The 20,614-nt window shown below is 42.0% G+C and overlaps 1 pseudogene; it reads left to right on the top strand.

Annotated features, from left to right (window-relative positions):
- Positions 1-831: 831 nt before the first annotated feature.
- Positions 832-20,614, top strand: part of LOC118841620 — a 180,391-nt pseudogene continuing 160,608 nt past the window's right edge.

Genomic DNA, 20,614 nt, shown 5'->3' with positions numbered 1-20,614 from the left:
ACCCAGGACTCTAGGGATCTAGCAGTTCTGCCTGTCCTGAGGACCCCTCCTTGAATACAAGAAGCAAAGCTCTTTCCTGGCCCCTTAACTGGACCCACAGCTGTTGGGCTGCTTCCCTCTCATATCCCTGTCTCCACTTTCCCTTTAGAGGTTCTGAGCCTAAGCTTTACCAGGGGTCCCAGGAGTCCTCCCTGGCTCCCAGTTAGACCTCAGAACACAATGCTCTGGCGTTCCCAGACTGTCCACCTGGAACTCATCTGTCACTCTAGGGACCCTGACCTCCCTGCCAGTGTTAGACTGTCTTGCCTCCCAGACCCCAGGCTCCTGCTTCCCTGCCCCCACTCCTCTCAGAGCGCTCAGGTCCCATGCAGAGGGCTGAATCCCATTCTGGGTTTTCTCTTCCAGCCTCAGACTTCCCTGGTCATTCTCTGGTGGCTCTATTCTGGAGCCTGCCCTATAGAGCTCTGACTGCTCTCATCCCATCTGGGATCCCCAGTTGTCCTCTTCTTCTTGGGGCTCTGTAGGAGATGGGAGGAGAGGAGAGAGTAAGACAGAGGAGGAAGTAGTCTTCCTGTTCAGACCCTCCTCATTTCCAAGCCTGACCCTCCTTGCTACCTCCCTCCCTCTATAAGTTGGAGTCTTTCCCTTGAGGGCAAGGCCTGGCCCTCTGTAAATCCCAGTTTGGCAGCCTAGTGCCTAGGAGGAGAAGGGAAAGACGTCTCCCTGTCTTGGATCCTTCTCCCCCCCTCCCCCCCATATAGTCTGCAGACAACCAAGTACCGGCTCAAGCAGGTATTGGATCAAATCCTGACACCAAAGTAGGAGGGAAAATAGAAGATTTATTATAAGGTACAACAAATAGCAATCACCCAGAATATGAACACCAAAGTAGGCAGCCTGGGATTAAGGTTACAGGTGGGGCAGATGGGCTTTTCTGTGCAGAGATAAAGGAGGGAAGGACTTTCCAGGTGGCTCCAGGCTGTCTCCTGGTTATCAGAAAGGCTTAGAATTGGGACACTCCGTGCTTAGGTGGGACATCTGTGAAGAAGAGCTTTGGCTGTGGGGACATAGCAGGTGGAGAGCAGGTCCCTGAGGTAGATAATGTTCAGGGATGAGATGGAGAAACTTTACAAAATGGAGTCACTTTGGTTCCTTTGCTCCCTACACAGGGAGCCTGGATTCAGAGGGAATGGAGCATGGGAGCAGCCAAGGCCCAGCCCAGGTGAGTGCAGTCCATCCACAGGCTAAACCAACATCAACAATCTAGCCATTTCTGTAGACCTAGAGGATGGTCTGTGAAGCTGATGATACCTGCTTTATGGAACTTTTCTTTACAAAAATAGGCTTGAAAATGATTGCAGTAGAAACAACACTGCCCTGCTCCCATCTTCTGTGTTTTCAACTGATTCCTTAACACCCTGGTGTCTTGAGCACTGCCTCCCCACCCTCTCTCCCCCCATGCTGCCTTCCCAGGTTCTTTTTGTGAGGCAGTCAGCTTTAAGTGATTTATCCAGGGTCACATAGCTAGTAAGTCTCAAGTGTCTGAGCCTGGATTGGAACTCAGGTCCTGCTGACTCCATGGCCTGTTCTCTATTTCTTCACCTACCACCTCCTCCCCCATTTGTTTTTAACTTTTCCCCTTCCTTACTGTGACCTGACAGGTGTGACCCCTTTATTCCTTAGTCTCTATTACCCAGGGATCATGTCTTTGCTCCTTTAATTCCTACCAGCACCCCTCCCCGTACACACAGCTCCTCCCCCTCCTCTGTCTTTCTAGTGGCCAAGCTCTCCCTTGTAGTGAGTGAAGGTCCAGGAAAAACCTTCACCCCTAGCAGACTTGGAGCATAGCCCTGAAGGCTCCTCCAGCTCCCCTCCTTTTCTGTTCAGTCATCAGAGCAGAGATTGTGCTCCTGGTGCTGCTCATGTCCTCCTGCCTCAGCTCACACAAGCCTTGCCAGGTCCCTCTGAAACCCTCCCCTTTACCAGTTTTCAGGTCCAGTCAATGAGCAAGGCCCTAGATATACCAGCCCAAGATTTCTTGTACCAACTGCGCTGGGCGCATCCTGCTGCTCTTCTGTTTCTAAGACTTGCCCTGGCACAGTGATTGAATGATGGACGGCTTCTCTACTGTTTAAAAGAGGCCTCTGGGATTCTCACCCTTGCCTCTGTTGGTCCTGGGCACCAGGACTAGCTTCACGACATACCATATAACTGTACAGATTGGCTTCTTGCTGAGATAATTTGGTCTTCCCTGTGCAGTGTGCCAGGCACTGGCAGAGACCATGAGAGCAACAAGGCAAAAAGGAAGGATTCACAGAGTCAATTTAGTGTGTCAAGGTACTTCGGACAGCTTCTTGGATAATCTGAATCTCCTATAGGCTGGAACAGGTCCTGAATTGACCTAGGAAGGGAGTAATCCATGGAAATAACTCAAACTAATACTCACTTTAGATGTTAAACAAAAAGGAAACTCCTGGGCCATCCAACAGGTAAAAGGAGCTTCATTTAAGCATAGCATAAAAAGGACATTTAGTATGGATATGAGAGTCTTTAGCTTGAGTAGACAAGGCTGCCCTCACCTCCATGTGGGAGCCCATCTGGCGAGCATAGCAAGGTGTAGCAGTGTGCCATTTAGGGAAATCTGTCATATCTGAAGGACCCTGATTTCACATGGCTAGGCTTTAATGCCTTTTGGTTGCCAGATAACCACACTAATTCATCCAGAGATCCTTAGAATACTGCTTGGAGGGTGGCACATGGGGCCTTTGCCCATTATAAGAGTCAGGGCCTTGGGACAGCTTGGTCATGTTTCAGGGGAAAAAACAAAAGAAACTGGCCTAATCATGTGACAGAGGAAGTACAGAACTCCAAGAGACAGTGGCCCATGCTCAAATGTGGAGGTTGCTACCTTTGACAGCCTTCAGGTGAATGGTCAGTCTAATTTCAACACAGGCTGAAGGAAGAACACCCCCATTTATTATCAGCCACCTACTAAGTGCCAGACACTGAGTTGAGAACCTTACCCGTGTCTCACCTCACGCTCACAACCAGCTGTGGAAGGTAGGCATAATTATCTTCACCTTATTTGTACTTATGTACTCTGGAATATTTGGGGGAAAACGTTTTTTACGTCATTTTTAAACTCAGGTTTTTTTATATCAGAAATTAGCCATCTCCCCCTTCCCTTCCTGCCACACTCTGCCCCCCTCCTCCATTCATTGAGAAAGCAAGCAAAGCTAGCCCCTGTGACACGAATGTACGTAGTGAAGCTCAACAAAATTTCTCAGTGGTTATAGCTAAAGAAAATTCTATCAGCTGGTACTTTGAGTATCAACTCTCTATCAAGAGGTAAGCAAGGCGTTATCACGACTCCTCAGGAAATCCTTGATCATTGCATTAATCAGACTTCCAGTGTGTATATAGACACATATGAATACATAGATATGTATCAGTCAAGGTCCACCTAATTATCCTCGCACCTGCTTGCTCCTGCCCACAGAATGCAGTGTACCTGCCAGCTTCTCATGGACTTTTCTTGAGACTCTCTCATACCAGTTCTGATAAGGAAGAAATTTCACATCACCTTCTCTCTCTCTTTCTCCTCTGTACACGAACTTACCCCATAAATAGAACACACACTTTCTCCCTGATTCCACAGTGAGACACATTCCATAATACGACGTTTTTCAACTTTATTACAATTTATGATATTTTCTCAGATTAGAATTTGAATGTGAATTTTATCAACATTCCATTGGATGCTTACTGACTAGTTTCAAGGGGTGACTATTAAGTTTCCTCCTGTGAATTGATGAGGATTGGAATATATAACACTGAAGTGTCTTTCAGCTCTATGTCCTATCACTTTTGATGATTTAGGAGACAGTGACCTTTAAGGATGTGGCTGTGGACTTCACCCAGGAGGAGTGGGGCCTCTTGGACCATCCTCAGAAGGAGTTGTACAAGGAGGTCATGGTGGAGAATGCCCGGAACCTGCTCTCCCTGGGTAAGGACACTTCTCCTGCTCACTCTGAGTCTGCAATCAAAGGGAATGTCTTCATTGCCTAGTGTGCAGACTTTGGAGCATCTATCAATTATTAGAGAAAGTGTATGTCTCCTGTGTCCAAGAGACAGACTCCCCATGCTACCTGGTTTTCCTATAGAAAGTTTTTGCACTGTGTGATAGGAAACTGAGAGTTTCCTTTGCTGCTCCTGATGCACTCTCTTAGCAGTTTTAGGCATCTTCAGGTCAAAGATCCAGTCAGTGTGGAAGAATCTCAGACATGGAACCAATCTCAGGGGTTATTTGGTCTGACCTCTACCTGGACATGAATTTTCCTGCCAAATCTCTGAAAACTGCCCAGGCAGCTTCTCCTTGCAGCCCCTTCCTCTTTGGGATGGGCCAGTATTTGGAATATTCTTCTGTTTAAGAAGCATATATTGGTAGTTTACAGCTCTCACTTGTGACTGATGTAGCAGGTTTGTCCTTAAACTTCCAGCATAGATGGTGGGAAAGGAAGGGAAGGGAATAAGCATTTACATTCACCTGCTATTTGCCATGTGCTGGGTCAAAGTCTTTCTTCACAATATCATGTCACTTCGTCCTCATAATAACTTTCCAGGTTTGGTGATATTATTATGCCCATTTTATACTTGGGAAACTGAGGCAAACGTATGTTAAGTGACTTGTCCAGGTGCACACAGCTACTAAGTGTCTGAGGCTCCATTTAAAGGCAGGCATTCCTGACTCCTGGCCCAGGGCTCTCTCCACTGCACTGCCAGCTGCCTCTGATTTGTAGACCATGGAAACCATGCGATGTGTCCATCTTTTCATAAAGAAGGTGCATAAGATGAAATTCTCTGACTCCAAACCGTGTTCCAAGGTTTTCTCCCTGACCTCTCCACAGAAGTCCCCAAAATTAATGCTATGCAAACTGTCCTTCAGGAATCCTGGAAAATACCCTGGGGTCCTTGCTTGCATACCTCTCTGCATGCTAGGAATTACTGAGACTGATTGAGAAATCGAATTTGGACTAATTTTGTTGAGTTTGCCAGTAGGAGACTCACACCCAAGGAGGCATACACTCCCTGAATGAACAGTGCACAAGGTTTGTGGAGGGTTCGGGGAATGAGGAGCCAGGTAGGGGGACTGGGCAAAGCCTTGTTCATCAAGGTCTCTGTTGTTTAGGCTTGAGGCTGGTGTGACACAATTAGTCTTTTTCCCAGTTTTGGGTCTAGGAGTTTCTGCCACAATGGAGCATAACAGAATGGGGGCAGAGAGTTTGGATGTTTCACAGAACAGGTTGTACAACATATCCTACTTTGAGTTACTTGCATCACAAGTACTAATGGGTCAGTATGGACTCCTATGTGTGACCAGAATGGAGTGATCTTCAAAATGGAGCAGTTCTGTATCCCCATACTTTTTCCTAAAGAGAATTATATTACAAGTTTCCATCCTCATCCCTACCTGATTCCCCATACCAGGACTTCCAGCTCCCAGAGAAGATATGATCTCCTATTTTGAGCAAAGGGAAGCAGCATGGATGCTGGAGCAAGAAGGCCCAAGGAGCCTGTGTCCAGGTGAGTGAGGTGAAAGCAGGTATGTGAGAGCTGTGTGATTATGAGACTGCTCTTTGTTGTGGTGAAGTAAGTGCTAGATTTGGGGGCAGGAAGACCTACCTTGGAATTCTTTTTCAGATATTTTTTATTAGCAGTGGCTTCCTGGGCCAGTCACTGAACTGTGGAGCCTCAGTTTCTCCATGGGGTTAGACTCCATGGCCTTTCAGCTCCTTTCCAGGGATAAATTTGTCATCTTATAAGAAGTTGCTATTTGGAATTTGGGGTCAGGAAATCTTCTGCAAGTGCCAAAAGGGGTTAGGTGCTCCAAGGTGAGCTCGCTCTTAGACCTTCTTGAAACCCATAAACTTTTGTTAGGATCTTGCTACATGCCAGGCCCTTTGCTATGCACTAGGGTCATAAAAAGATGCTAGGGATGTCCTCAGTACTCCTGGATTTTACAGTTTCATGTGCGTCTAACAACCGTGTAGAAAGCCATTATGAACAGGTTAAATTGGAGCTGAGCAAGAGAGGGAAGTCCCTAAAATGGGGAAGACTGGGAAAGGCTGATTATGGAAGGTTGGCTCAAGCTGGGGCCTCAGGGAAGCCAGGATGAGCATTCTAGCCAAAGGGATAGTGACAAAAACCTAGGGAGTCAGGAGGTGGCATGTCTTGTTCGTGGAAGAGAAAGGAGGCCCATTACCACTGTGTTATAGCATATATAGAGGGGAAACGGTGAAAAAACAGACTGGAAGAGAAGAGAGGTAGAGGTGATAAAGTGTTTAAGAGCCCAAGGGAGGATTGTACATTGGATCCTTTTGCTGGGGAGTCAGAGGAGGTTGTTGAGTGGGTGGTGACATGGTCAGGTAAGAGATTTAGGAAGATGAACTTGACAGCTGGGTTGAGGATTGACTGGACTGGGGGGAGGTGAGGCAGCCAGAACAACCTGTAGGTGCTGAAATACCTCAGGTGTGAGGCAATTGGGGTCTGAACCAAGACGGTGAAAATGGTGGGAGAGAAGGGTAGAGATGCCACAGAAGTGGAATCCCAGGACTTTGCTTCAGAGTGAGTATGGGGACACGAGAGTGAATGTATGAGAGTCAATGAGGACTGCATGACACTTCATCTCTGAGTCTGGACTGTTGAAGATTCCTGAGATAACATTAGGAATGCAGGTAGATGGGAGGGTTGGGGGAAAGAGAATTGGTTTCCTTTTGCCTATCGTAAAAGGGGAACCAGGGGAGAGCAGTGTCACTAAAGCTCTGAGAGAATACTATCAAGAAAAAAGGGTGACTGACAGTACGAAAACCTGAAGAAATGTCAAGAAGAACAAGCATCAAGAAATGGCCATGAAATTTAGCAATTTCAGGATTATTGGTAATTTTAGAGGAATAAGTTTCAGTAGAACAATAAATGTTGGAACCAGACTGCAGAGAGATTCAAAGAAAGAAAAGGAAAGGAGTTGGAGACACCAGTTGTAAATGGCCTTCTCCTGCTCTTTGCCCATGAAATGGAGGAAAGATACTGGACTGTATCTCATGGGGCTGCATGATTCATTGATGGTGTTTTCAGTGAAATAGTTTTATTTGTGACAACACAAAAGGAGTCCTTAGTGTGGGAGAGACTGGAATTAGTGAAAAAATGCAGGTATTTGGGGAAGAATGTGGAAAGGTACCTGAGGGATGGAATGGGATTATTTGCACATATAAAGTGGTTTCCTTTAGCTAGGAAAAGAATGTCCTTTTTATTTGATACTGAGGACAAAAAGGAAAAGAGGGCATCTGAGTAATGTGAGGTAAGGAGAATAAGGTAGCTTTTGTGGGTGGGGAGGGTGGGGGCGGGGAAGAGAACAAGCCACAAGGGAGGGTTGTGGATGGAGGCAAAGATTTGGAAAAGCTGCTGTGGTGATTGGCTTGGGAGTTAGTTAGGGAGATATCACAGGATTGCCTTGCCACCATGAGCGTTCAGCTGAGTTTGTGTAGCCTATTTAGGAGTGGTTCCAGGCAGCTTGGCTTCCTGGTTTTCTCACTCTCATCCAGCAGCCCATGAGTAGGAGTGAAGGCTGATGCCTTAGTTGGAAATAATCCAAAGCTAAACTTTGCATAAATCCTCAGCCCAAGTCTCTTTCCTGATCCCTGTGACCAAATCTCTGTCCCATTCCTGGAGAGTCATTGACCAGCTTCATGTAGGTGATGACGACTTTAGTTTATGGAGCTGTGAGGTAGAGACTTGAAGGTGTCCCATGCTGTGGAACCCTTCAGGAGCCTAGAAAGAAGCCTCTGTGGTCTTCATTGTTGGGTCTGGTCAGGTTCTACTAGCATTAGAACCTAACAAAAGTGACCACTTAGATGTGCGTGGGTGCAAGAAAGAGACAGAACCATGATGGATGCCAGAACATATATTTGACATCTAGGAGAGAGATGAGAAGGCAGTGATTGAGGGAGAGGCTGGGCCTGCTTTCAGCCCTGGGCCCAATCAGGCATTCAGTAAAGATTGATCAAGCACCTTGTGTTTTAGCCACTGTGCTAAGCTCTGAGGGTACAAAGAATGGCAAAAGAAAGTCTCTGTTATCAGGCCGCTCCCAGTATAATATGAAAACATGGAGCTAGTTAGAGAAGAAGCAACAGAAAAGGAGCCTGGCTCTTAGTTGGTCTTCTTGAAAAGAGACTGTTTTGAAATGGAAATACATTTAGTTCAACAGGGAAATGAGAGAATACAAGGAATGAGGATAATAACAGTCTGAGGAGAACAGAATTGGGAGGAAATAGTCTAAATCAGAAGCATAGTGGTAAAAATAGTGGCATCTATAGTCATATGAAATAATACTCTGAATCTGTATTGATCAGAGAAATGCAAATGAAAACAACACAGAAATACTACCTCACGCTGATCAGAGTGGCTAATATCACAAAAAAGGAAAATGTTGGCTATTGCAGGGGATGCGGGAAAACGGGGACACCAATGCACTGTGGGTAGAGTTGTGAACTGATCCCACCATTCTGGCAAGCAATGTGGAACTTTCCTCAAAGGGCTATAACACTCTGCATTCTCCTTGATTCAGTTATACCTCTGCTAGGTTTATATGCCAAAGACATCCCAAAAAAAAAATGCACAAGGACCTATTTGCACAAAAATGTGTATAGCACCTCTTTTTGTGGAGAAAAGAATTAGAAATTGAGGGCATGCTCGTCAGTTGGGGAACGGCTAAACAAGCTGTAGCATATGACTGTAATGGAATATTGTTAATAGTGCCATAAGAAATGTTGGGGTCAGGGTGATAACTGAAAACCTGGAGAAACTCGCATGAACTGATTCATAGTGAAGTAAACAGAACCAGAAGAATATTGTACATAGCAAGATTGTTCAGTGAAGAACGATGAATGACTTAACTTTTCTCAGCAATGCAATGATCCAAGACAATCCCAAAGGAGGGAAAATCATTTTTTTTAGTTCCCTAGACAGTCAATAAGATGAATTGATTGTTACTCTTTTAAAGATTTGTTTTTCTAATTGCTCATGACAAGTAATATATTAAATGATAAATATGCTTGAAGGTCAGTTTCACAGATTTTTTTCTTCTTTGAACAATATTTGTATTTAAAACCTCCTTTGTAAGGATAGGAGTTCTTCAGGCATAACTTACTTTTTTCTATCAGTGGAAAACCTAGTTATACTCTCATTGAAACTCTACTGAATGGTTAATCTGTGTTGCCAAACAGTTCCTTTGAGAGGCTGACAGCAAGGTGAATAATAAAGGTTTAAATCAGAAGACAACCTTAGTGTTGTAATGAGGGGCACTTTAAGGTTGGTTTTTGAAGAAAGATTGTGGGAGGTCCAGGATGGTTTCATTGCAGCTTCTACTGTGCATGCATAGCTATCATGGCTCCAAAGAACCTGTGATCTCTGCTGCTAGAATGCAAATCCGGATAACATCTTGATCTGGTAATTACAGCTTTGATGAGGTGTGATTACAAGGTAACCCAGGAATGAGAGCACTACTCTAGTACAGTGGTAGCCAGCCAGTGAGGGTCTGTGCATACCTGTTGTCATTTGCACATGAATGTCCAGCCTTCCTACAAGTTTGGAAATAATTTGATGTTGAGTTGAGAAATGAAAAGAATGCTGCATACAGTCAGAAGCAGTCAGAGTGTGATGTTCTCATTGCATGAACCCCAAAAGGATTATATGCCTGACCATCACGATTGGGAATCCCTGCAGAAAGAATCTTAGTATGGTTGAAGTATGCACATGCTTGTTGTCCCACAGGATAAGTATCTTGGCCACAAAATTGGGTGACTATTTACTGCTTAAGATGCCATTGACAAATTTTGAGTTCAAATCTTTCAGACCACTGTCTAGAACCTCCAAAAGGTTTGTGAACCCCTAAATGGGAAAGGGCTTCAAGAGGACTTATACTGAAGCATGCTGTCCACTTCCTTACAAAAGGACGATAGACCCAAATTCATGCATGAGACACATTTTCAGACATGGGAAATGTCATGCATTTTTAAAGGTGTGTTTATTGTGCAGATTTTTATTAAGTATAGTTTTTATTTTTAAGTATGATACTTTATTTTCCTCTATTAGATATTAAAACAATTTTTAAACATGTGATTTAATTTAAAATTCTGAATTCCTTCAATCCTTCCCCCTCCTTTCCTTGAGATGGTAAGCAATCTTACATGAGTTATTCATATACAATCTGTATTATAAGGATTTTATTTCTATTGTAGTTAGCAGAGGCATTTAGAGAATTTTTTTAAAGGAAATAAGTTAACATTATCAAAATAAATTAATAGGCCAAATTGCAGCTAGATGGTGCAGTTGATAGAGTACCAGCCCTAGAATCAGGATGATCTGACTTCAAATCTAGCCAGAGACACTTCATACTTACTAGCTGTGAGACCCTGGACAAGTCCCTTGACCTTGATTGCCTTGGCAGAAAAAAAAAATGAAAAAATTTAGATAGGCCAGAACAGAATCTTTTAGGTTTTAGGTAAATTCAAATAATAGTGTTCGTATTATTCATGTGACTTCATTGTGGCAGTTTCAAATGTAATAAGAATACTCTGCCCCTGTCCGAGGTTTGTTGTGAGTATCCAGTCTAATCATGTGTCAAGCTCTTTGTAAACTAAATCATTCTTGGGATGTGAGCTAATGGTATTTTGAAATAACTGTTTCTGCCCATTTGAAGACGTTTAATGTTTGATGACCTTTTCCCTTTGCTGGGAGAAAGAGAATGTAAAGGAGTTTATGTTCTGACGATGAAGGGAAGGGGCATAATTATATATTTGTCTGTGTATACGTGTTTTCTTGCTTGTTTCTTTCAGAAGGAGAGATCAGACTTGAAATGAAGACTCCTGTAGTCCTAAACCTTTCTGTGGAAGAAATTCAGGAGCAAAGATTCATGGGTGATGGTCCCTGTGACATCACTGGGAGAGAAATCCGTGCCCTTCATCAGGGAATCCACACTAGGGAGAAAGCTTATGAATGCAATCAGTGTGGAAAGGCTTTCAGAGACAATGCCAAACTTGCTATACATCAAAGAATCCACACTGGAGAGAAGCCTTATGAATGTAATCAGTGTAGAAAGACTTTCAGAGTAAGTGGCAGTCTTGTTTATCATCAGAGAATCCATACTGGCGAGAAGCCTTACAAATGTAATCAGTGTGGAAAGACTTTCAGAGGAAGCTCCAATCTTGTGACTCATCAGAGAATCCACACTGGAGAGAAACCTTATGAATGCAATCAGTGTAGAATGGCCTTTACACAGAGGGCCTATCTTACCGATCATCAGAAAATACATACTGGAGAGAAACCTTATGAATGTAATCATTGTGGAAAGGCTTTTAGACGCAGCTTCAGTCTAGCTGAACATCACAGACTTCACAGTGAAGAAAAACCTTATGAATGTAATCAGTGTGGAAAAGCTTTTAAAAGCAGGTCCATTCTAGCTAAACATCAGAAAATCCACAGTGGAGAAAACCCTTATGAATGTAATCAGTGTGGAAAATCTTTTAGTGGTACCTCCAGTCTAGTTAAACATCAGAGAATCCACACTGGAGAGAAACCTTATGAATGTGATCAGTGTGGAAAGACTTTCAGAGTAAGTACCAGTCTTGTTTATCATCAGAGAATCCATACTGGAGAGAAACCTTATGAATGTAATCAGTGTGGAAAGGCTTTTAGAGGCAGCTCCTGTCTAGCTAAACATCAGAGAATCCACACTGGAGAGAAACCTTATGAATGTAATCAGTGTGGAAAGGCCTTTATGGAGAGGGCCTATCTTACCATACATCAGAGATGCCACTCAAGAGAGAAACCTTATGAATGCCATCAGTGTGGAAAGGCTTTTAGAGGCAGCTCCTATCTAGCTAAACATCGGAGAATCCACACTGGAGAGAAACCTTATGAATGTAATCACTGTGGAAAGGCTTTTAGAGTCAGCTCCAGTCTATCTAAACATCGGAGAATCCACACTAGAGAGAAACCTTACGAATGCCATCAGTGTGGAAAGTCTTTTAAGGAGAGGGCTTATCTTAGAGGACATCAGAAAATCCACACTGGAGAGAAACCTTTTGTACTGTGAATGGAATAGGAAGATCTTTTGCAACTATTAATAGGGCTATGTGACGTACTTTCAATCGAGTCACAGGAGCTTGTGTGGGAGGATCTTGCAAACGTGGAGCAGGAAGAATGGGTGAGGCAGAGCTGGAAGAAAAAGCAGGCAGAGAGGTAAAGCACCTAGCTGGAGTGAGAAAGGGGCTTTGTTGCCTAAGGGAGCTTGTTGGTGGGGAGGCCTTATGGAGGGAAGGCTTGGGGATGGTAGTGCTTCCTGCATTGGCAACGTGTACCAACTTCTTTGTTACTGTGGTGGAGTTGTCTTTCTGGTATCTGAATAAATATCCACGTTTCATCTTTGAGGAAGAGAGTCTGTTATATTTTGCAATTCCAACCTGGAAATATGCCTGCATATTCATAGTTTGCTGCTGTGGGTGTGGCATTGGCGATCCACCTTTTGAATGTAATCAGTGGTGAGAGGCTTTCAGAGGCAGCTCCAGTCTACTAAATATCAGAGAATCCACAGAGTAAAAAATTCAATCCATGTGGTAAAGACTTCAAACAAAAGCAGCCCTCTTTTCATATGAGAGAATTCATTTAAGATATAAATCTCATCACTGACATGATTGAGGAGAGGCATGTAAATGGAGTATGGAGCTTTGTAGATAGCAGAAAATTCTGCATACAAGCCATTCATGGACTCAGTTTGAAGATGGCCTCATGTCTTATTCTCCCATCAGAGAATTCTGTTAACCAGATTTTTACTGAGCAAGTCTCTAACCTGAGAATGCTTGCAGCCACACAAAGCAGGCCTAGAAACTGGAGTGCCAGTAATGAAGCTGTTTAATTAATCAGTGTCAGAGTGAGGAATGTTCCCTTAGCGGAAGTAAAAACAGATTTTATACTTAAGTCACAACTAGGGAAAGGTGGATTACAATGTTTTAGTGGCTTCCCATGAGAAAGCCACAAGTCCCACAACACAATAGTTCTGGAGTCATGTCTTTGGGGGTGGTGACCACCTGCCCTAAAGGGGAGAACCAGAGTTCTGTGAGGGGAACAGGTTCTAGAATATTTGATTCACTTCACTGAAGATCCAGTGATTATGACTCTTGTCAGAGTTTTGATTAATCAGTTCAAGCTGCATTGTTAGCTCTTGACTCCCAAGCCACAGAGTCAGCTCTTGAAAAAATTAAATTGTTAGTGTATTCATTACAAATATATCAATATGAAAATTATAAATTCCTTTCTTAATACATACTATGAAGAAACCTTATAAATGTGCTCCACGGGGAAATGCCTTTCTCTGGAGCATGGAAGTCACTGGTGAAGGTTGGATTTTGTGTCTGATTAGAACAGAATGGTGAAATAAAGGAGCCCAGGTTGTGAATCTTCTTCCAGTTACTCATTAATCCAGGCTCTGGGTCTGGTTGAAATTAAAAATGATACAAAATGGTATAAAACTTTCCACATTTCCCCCTTTTGGTCAAAGGCAAACTGCAAGTTTCGCCTAAAGACCAATTAAGGTATGGAAAAGCTTCTATCTTTCTCAGGGGTGAAGTTCGAAAATCCTTCTCTGTTTTTGGGCATCCCCAGGGATGGGCAGAAATTGTAAACTAATTGTAAACAAGCAGAGGGAGCATAATTGCTAAAAATACTAAAAATTCCTCAGAAAGGGAAAAAGCAGATCCTTGCTCAGGTCTGGACCCTGTGAGAAAACTGTCTGCATCTGATGCTGTTCCCTTCAGGCTCTTTGAAACCGGAGGGCAAGGTCTCCTATGGGCTCAGATGTCCACTCGGGAGCAGGGGCAGTCCTCAGATGTGCCAGAAGGATCAAGGAGTCGATAGCCACCTAACAGGAGCTCCCAGAACACGTATGATTTGATGAGTGAGAGAAAAAAACACAACATAGGTCCCAGTCACGCACGGCTAAGTTCAAACAAATACAATAAATGGTTCAGTATCCCAGCCTCACAGGGCTGAGTTTAGACAATTACAGTAAAGTTTTTCCCATAATTCACAAAACTGCACAATTACATTGAGTCAGGTACAGAACAAACCACTTAGATGGGTCACAATAGAGGGGGAAATTTGCATGTCACATGTTTTACATTTACACATTAGATAACCAAGAAAACTTGAACCATACAAAGCAATGCAATCATTATTAACAATGTTGACTAGCATTAAATTCCTTGTATCCCAGTAGCACAGTACATATAACATCATATACAACACCATAAACTTTTAGTTATGCCATGTCTCTGATGGCATTTACAAAATAATCCGCAAACCATTCTTAACGAAGCTGAAAAATGCTTCTGATTTAATTCCAGCACTTAATTGCACTTTTTGTATGCAAAGTAACTTTAAATCACAGTTACATATTCCCAATGCTCACTTGAAGCAGTACCTTTGAATCCTAGATGCCTGATTGTAGTTATCTGGTCCTTAGAACATAGGTTAAAATTGTAAGCTACTCATTCCTGCATCCTATTATAATAACTCAGAGATATTCCAATATTCATCTATCACCTAACAAATTTAGCATTGTGCTTACAAAACTTCTTGATAATATAAATTTGCTATGAAAGAAAAGAGGGACAATGTCACATATCTTAACAGAAGGAAAGAACTTCATTAGCTCTGTTTGATTCCAGGCATGAGTCATATCTGATAGCCAATCATATAGTCACTAGGCACTGAAAGCAGGGCTTAGGAGTAATCAGGTGGGGATTTCCTTTTCAGAAAGGAAATAGCAGAATTGGGAAATAGAGTCAGGAAGATCCTACCTAGGCCGTGTCCAAGGTCGTCTTCAAAACTGTTTCGCAGGCATAGACATCCACCTTTAAAGTTCTCAGCTTGTAATGCCTGCCATTCTACTACTGGCTTCATGTGACCTATTCCTGTAATCAGAGCTTAAAACAACATTAAATTGTAGTCCCATAAAATCTGAAATAGCAAATAAATATCCTTCAGATAAGACTGTCCCAAATTTCATTGAGCTAATAATGATCAAATCAGGCTACATAACTTTTCCGTCTTCTAAATAAGTCCTCACACTCCCAATTTACTTAAACCATCTGAAACTATCCTGTACATGGTTAGAGCCAATTTATCACTTTCCACCTGTGACTTCCCTCCTCCCCCATCTCTTTTCTCCTTTGGAATGATCCACGATGCTGGGAACATCTGGCTTTCCCTCTTTTGTTCACCCTATTGTTTCTTTCCAAAAAAGAGGAATGTTTTAATTATTTCTGTTTCTCTCCTATCTTGTAATCATATCTCAGCTTAGCATCACACAATTTTTTTTTCCTTCATCCGAGGCCATCCAAGTATTGCTCACTTGTTCTACAATCCCTGTGTATGGGACTTTCCCATTACAATTATTAATTGATCTAAGGAAGACAGTCACAAAGTGGTGGAAGCAGGCAGAGACTACATCAGAGAATCCACACTGGAAAAAAACCGTATGAATGTAGTCAGTGTGGAAAGGCTTTCAGACTAAACTCCCAACTCACTGCACATCAGGGAATCCATACTGGACAGAAACCTTATGAATATAATTAATGTGGAAAGCCTTTTAGAAGCACCTTTGATCTTGCTGTACATCAGAGAATCCACACTGGAGAAAAACCATACTAATGCAGTCAATGTGGAAAGGCTTTCAGACTAAACTCCCAACTTGCTGTACACCAGAGAATCCACACTGGAGAGAAACCCAATGTGATAAAACCATTTATGTACACTTTCACCTTACTATACAACTCTGTTGAAAGCAAAGTCCAAGAGACACAATTTCTGGGTAATCATTTCCTTAATTATCACTAGTGAATAATATAAGAATGATCATTTAGTCTTGTAAACTAAAGATGAATCATGGAGGCCTCCCAACACTTATATGCCCTTAGATAAGTGGGTGTTACCAGCAAGCATAAGTTGATTCTGATTGGTTGAAACTTGATGAGAATGAGTATTATAATGAGAGATAGCCTTATTCTAATGAGGGGCTGGGTGACATGCCTCATGACTCAGTCTTGGACAGAGACTTCTATCTGTCCAGATCACCCTTGCCTAGGACAATCTTGACAAGAGGGGAATGCACTTCGACCTTTCTGACTAAAACACAATGGGCCAGAATTCACCTAGACTAAAATCTCGTTGCCTTTTGGTCAGATCTAAACTTTCCCAGTTGGCTAAGTCTTGCCCAAGATTTCATCTCATCATTAGCCCTGCTCTTCGAAGCCTGGCTGAATCACCTACAGGGGTTGATTTCTGAACGAGGAAGTAGAAAGGGGAAAAAAAAAAGCTTAGTCCTAATTCAATAATTGGTTATTACCATGAGAAAAATTATCATTTCTCTCACATCAGAGAATCCATTCTAGACGACATATCTCATTAATATAATCAATATGAAGGGTGTTCAGGCTAAAGTCATTCCTTGTTTCCCATCAGAATTCACATGAGATAGAAACCATATTTCCGTAATGAATGTGGAAAGACATTTAGATGGACTATAGAGCTTGCTAGACACAAGAAGTTTCACCTTATGAAGAAGCCCTATGTGGACTCAGTTGGGAAGGTCTGCAGCCAGAGATCATCTCTTCCTTTACATGAAGGATTCGTAGTGGAGTGAAGACTTATGAATGTGTTCAATGAGATCGTGCCTTTTCCTGGAAGAGGCAGGTCGCTAGACAGCACAATATTCACACTGGAAGGAAACCTGTTAGAAGCAGTAATTGTGGGAAGACCTTCACCTGAAGCTCATACATGTGTGTACATTATGTACTCCAATGTGTACATTGGAGTAATCTTCCTGAAGATAAAACTTATAGATCTGATTAATGAGGGATGGCCACTCCCTGCAGCACAGACCTCACTAGACATTGCATATTTTATACACTGCATAAAAGCTTAAAATGGATTGAATTTTTCTCTGAAATTCCAAGGTTTCTCATGATTCTCCTGACATATTCCATGTTCCCCTAGGATGAAGCCTGCCATTGGTTTGCTCATTTAATTTCACTCTCCTCCCACTATAGTAAGACACCTTTCCTGCTCACCCTCCAAGCTGTCCTAGGCTGGTAATCTGCTTCTCTGCTCCAAAATTTGTTCTGAGCCATTATTGCAAGTTTTTTGAAAGGGAATTTGGAAGAGCCCACACAAGTTACTGCCTAACCTTGCCTTCTTGGCTCCAGGAGTCCTCATGCCCATTTTCGTAGGAAGTTTGCCCTTGATAGATCAAATTTTCTAGAAAATATCTCTTCTTCTTTCCTATTGAATTGTATTTTTTTCTATTTCTTTGCATTGCTCATTTAAGAAAACCTTTTTACCTCTCCTTGCTATTCTCTGGAACTATGAATTCATTTGAGTTTCTTGGGTTTCTCTTTTCCCTTTCCCTTTCCTTTTTTCCTCAGCTATTTGTAAGGCCTCATCAGACAGCCATTTTTCTTTCTTGCTCTTTTTCTTTGGAATATATTTAGTTGCTGCCTCCCATATAATATTAAGAACCTCTGTCTATGGATCTTCAGGCACTCTATCAGATCTAATCCCTTAATTCTGCATCACTTCCAATTCCTATCCACAAACAATGTTATTTAAGTTATATCTGTAGGGTCTAATGGTTTTCTCTGTTTTCTTCAATTTGAGTCTGAATTTTGCAATAAACCTCATGATCTGAGCCTCAGTCAGCTCCAGGTCATGTTTTGACTGATTGTGTAGAACTCACCACCTCTGCCTTTTTTCCCTAGAAAATGTTTTAGGTTTTCATAGAACTGAGCAACTTTGGCCTCTTTGGAGTCAGTGTTTGGAAGATAGACTTGTTACTGTGATGTTGAATGCTTTGCCTTGATTTGAGCAGTACTTGACTATACATTGGAAAAATCTTGCTGTAGATAAAACTTAGGGATCTACTTAACAAGGTTAGGCCTCTTGCTCAAGACCTCATTAGATTTCCCACTATAAGAGACCTCATTAAACATCCAAAATTATTTACTGCCATTAAACTGCTATAAATATCATTGCTTTTCCTCCTGGAATCCTGATGTTTCTCATTATTCTTCAATAATATTCCTTTGACTTCATATTCTGGAAGTTCTTTAGCTATTCAGGATTTGATGGGTACTTGCTTTGTTTCTTGTTCTTTGCTGGCACAAAAGGTTCTAACATAAATATTTTGATAACTGACTGCAATCAGTCTAGAGTGTTAAAATCATAGCTAGACAAAGTGATTTTCTATGTAAGATAATTTGGAAAATATATTCAACTGAAGTGATGTCATTTGATTGGCAACGAGTTTTGTTTTAAATCTGTTTTGTCAAAACAATAAGAATTGTTTTAAATCTGTAATGTTGCTTTTGTTATTGTGCTTCAAAATTTCAATGTGATCTTGGGAAATTATTTGATAAGAAATGTTGTTAACTTTAAAAATTATAACTAGAGGGTGATGCCATTTTATTCTTAGGAAGTCAACTTCTCTTTTGATCTGGATCCTGTGAACTGATGAATTAAACTGTTAGAGAATATGGTTACAATGTTTAAAAACTGCTAAGTATTTCATTGGATATATTTGGCTTCAGAAAAATAAAAACAATAACTTTCCTTTTGGGAAAAGTTGAAAAGAGTTATAAATTCTCCTTACCCAGGAAGTTCTTTGGGGTCTGACCAAATGCTTTGGGACCTTCTCTTTGGGCAAGGTCATAAAATCTTTTCAGCCCTGGGAAAGAAGTTGTCCAATTCTAAAGTAATGGAGTGCTTTACTGAGTGATTAAGACCTCTAACAGCTAAAGTAGGGTTTGGGGAGGGATGGCTTACAAGTCTGTTCGTAATATCCAAGTTTTATGAGAATTTGTTTGGCCACTGATTCTGAAAATTATGAAATTCAACTAAGGTATATATGTATGACAGGTAATACACCTTTGAACCAACTCAGTTTCAACAGACTCCAGCAAATTCAAAGTGGGACCTCTTCCTTGAGTAAAATTGATAGTCAGATCTTCGAATGCAGAAAATAAGAGAATGACTCCAGTCCTCGTTGTCTGGGACTCCAAGTCAATTCAGTAAGTCCTGATTATGTGTCAGGCTCTGTGTTAAGGGCTGGGGGTACCAAACAAGGTGAAATAGCCCCCACTCACAAGGAGCTCACATTCTAAAGGTTTTTGTCAAGTAATTAAGTCAACAAACTTTTGTTAAGCTCTGTTATGGCCTAAGCAACTAGTAGGCTCTTGGGATTCCAAGAATGGAAAAAGACAATAGACAATTTCCAAACACACACACACACACACACACACACACATAATGCATAATCACTAGCAGATACTGTGGATAGACTGATGGGCTTATAGGCAGTCAAATCTTGCCTCAGACACCAACTAGTTTGCCTCAGTTTTCTCTACTGTAAAATGGAGGTGATAATGTTGCAGTCTACGGGTGCTAGGAACCCCAGAATCCAAGAGCACGGAGGGGGGGTCTTCCTCAAAAGAATTCAACCACTCAAATTTTCTTTCAGTCTAAGTAGCAAGTGTATTTTATCACCAGTAGAAGCCAGTCAGACTCCTAGTGAGTCAGCACTATTTGTGATGCCAATGCAAGTGGGTTAGATTTTTAAGAATCTGTGGGTTTGATGAAGTTTGGGACTGATATTTTTATAGAGAAAGATGTTGGGAAGATCTGGATGTCATCTGTCATTGGCAAGTAACCTGAGGTGGTCCAGAGGTAACAGAAAGGGGCCTAGATGGGATTAAAGAATATCAAGTAAGCTAATTAAGTAATCAAGGTGAGCTGGGGTGGGCCAGGTGCTCCAGGAAAACTCAGGGACCAGGTCCCTGGAATTTGTGTGAAAGTTTAATGGCCTCTCCTTTTAGGAGTCCAGATCAGCTTCCCCTCCATCCCCCCGTCCTTAGGACCTATAGAGCAGGGTTGTTGTTAGGATCTGATGAGATAATATTTGTAAAGTTCTTGTGTCTGTCACAAAAGAGGCATCTAAAATTTCTTGTTTCCTCCTTTCCTATATAGAAGCCATGTATAGAGTAAATTAAGGGAAATCAAGCAGAGACAGTGGACCAAGGAAGGCATCTTGAAGGACTTAGTGAAATCAGAAGGCTGAGATAAGGAGAGACAACATTCAAGGCATGGGGGGAGGGGTGGGAACCATTGAAAATGCAGAGTCAGGAGATGAAGAGTCATGTGTGAAAAACAAGAAGAAGGCCGATGTCACCAGATCCTGAGTACATGGAGGTGTATGACACCTAGACAACTAGTGTATGGAGAGGAAGAGCTCCTCTCTGAGTTCATGTGGTGGGTTATTGTTACCAAAGAGATACTTCTCACAATGCAGAAAGGATGGAGATAAAAACTTAGGCTTTAGTATTATGCTCAAGCATAGGTTCAGGTCTCAGGAAAAAAAAACCTAAAGAGTCATGAGGATTCTGAAAAGGCTTGTTTTAGGTAGAACTGCATCAGAGCAACAGAGAAATCCTTCACTTCAATATTCCAATCT

This window comes from Trichosurus vulpecula, chromosome 3 (assembly GCF_011100635.1).
Source record: "Trichosurus vulpecula isolate mTriVul1 chromosome 3, mTriVul1.pri, whole genome shotgun sequence".
In the NCBI taxonomy this organism is placed as follows: Eukaryota; Metazoa; Chordata; class Mammalia; order Diprotodontia; family Phalangeridae; genus Trichosurus; species Trichosurus vulpecula.
Note: the sequence above shows the minus strand (reverse complement) of the source record. Positions and strands in the feature narration are given on the sequence as shown.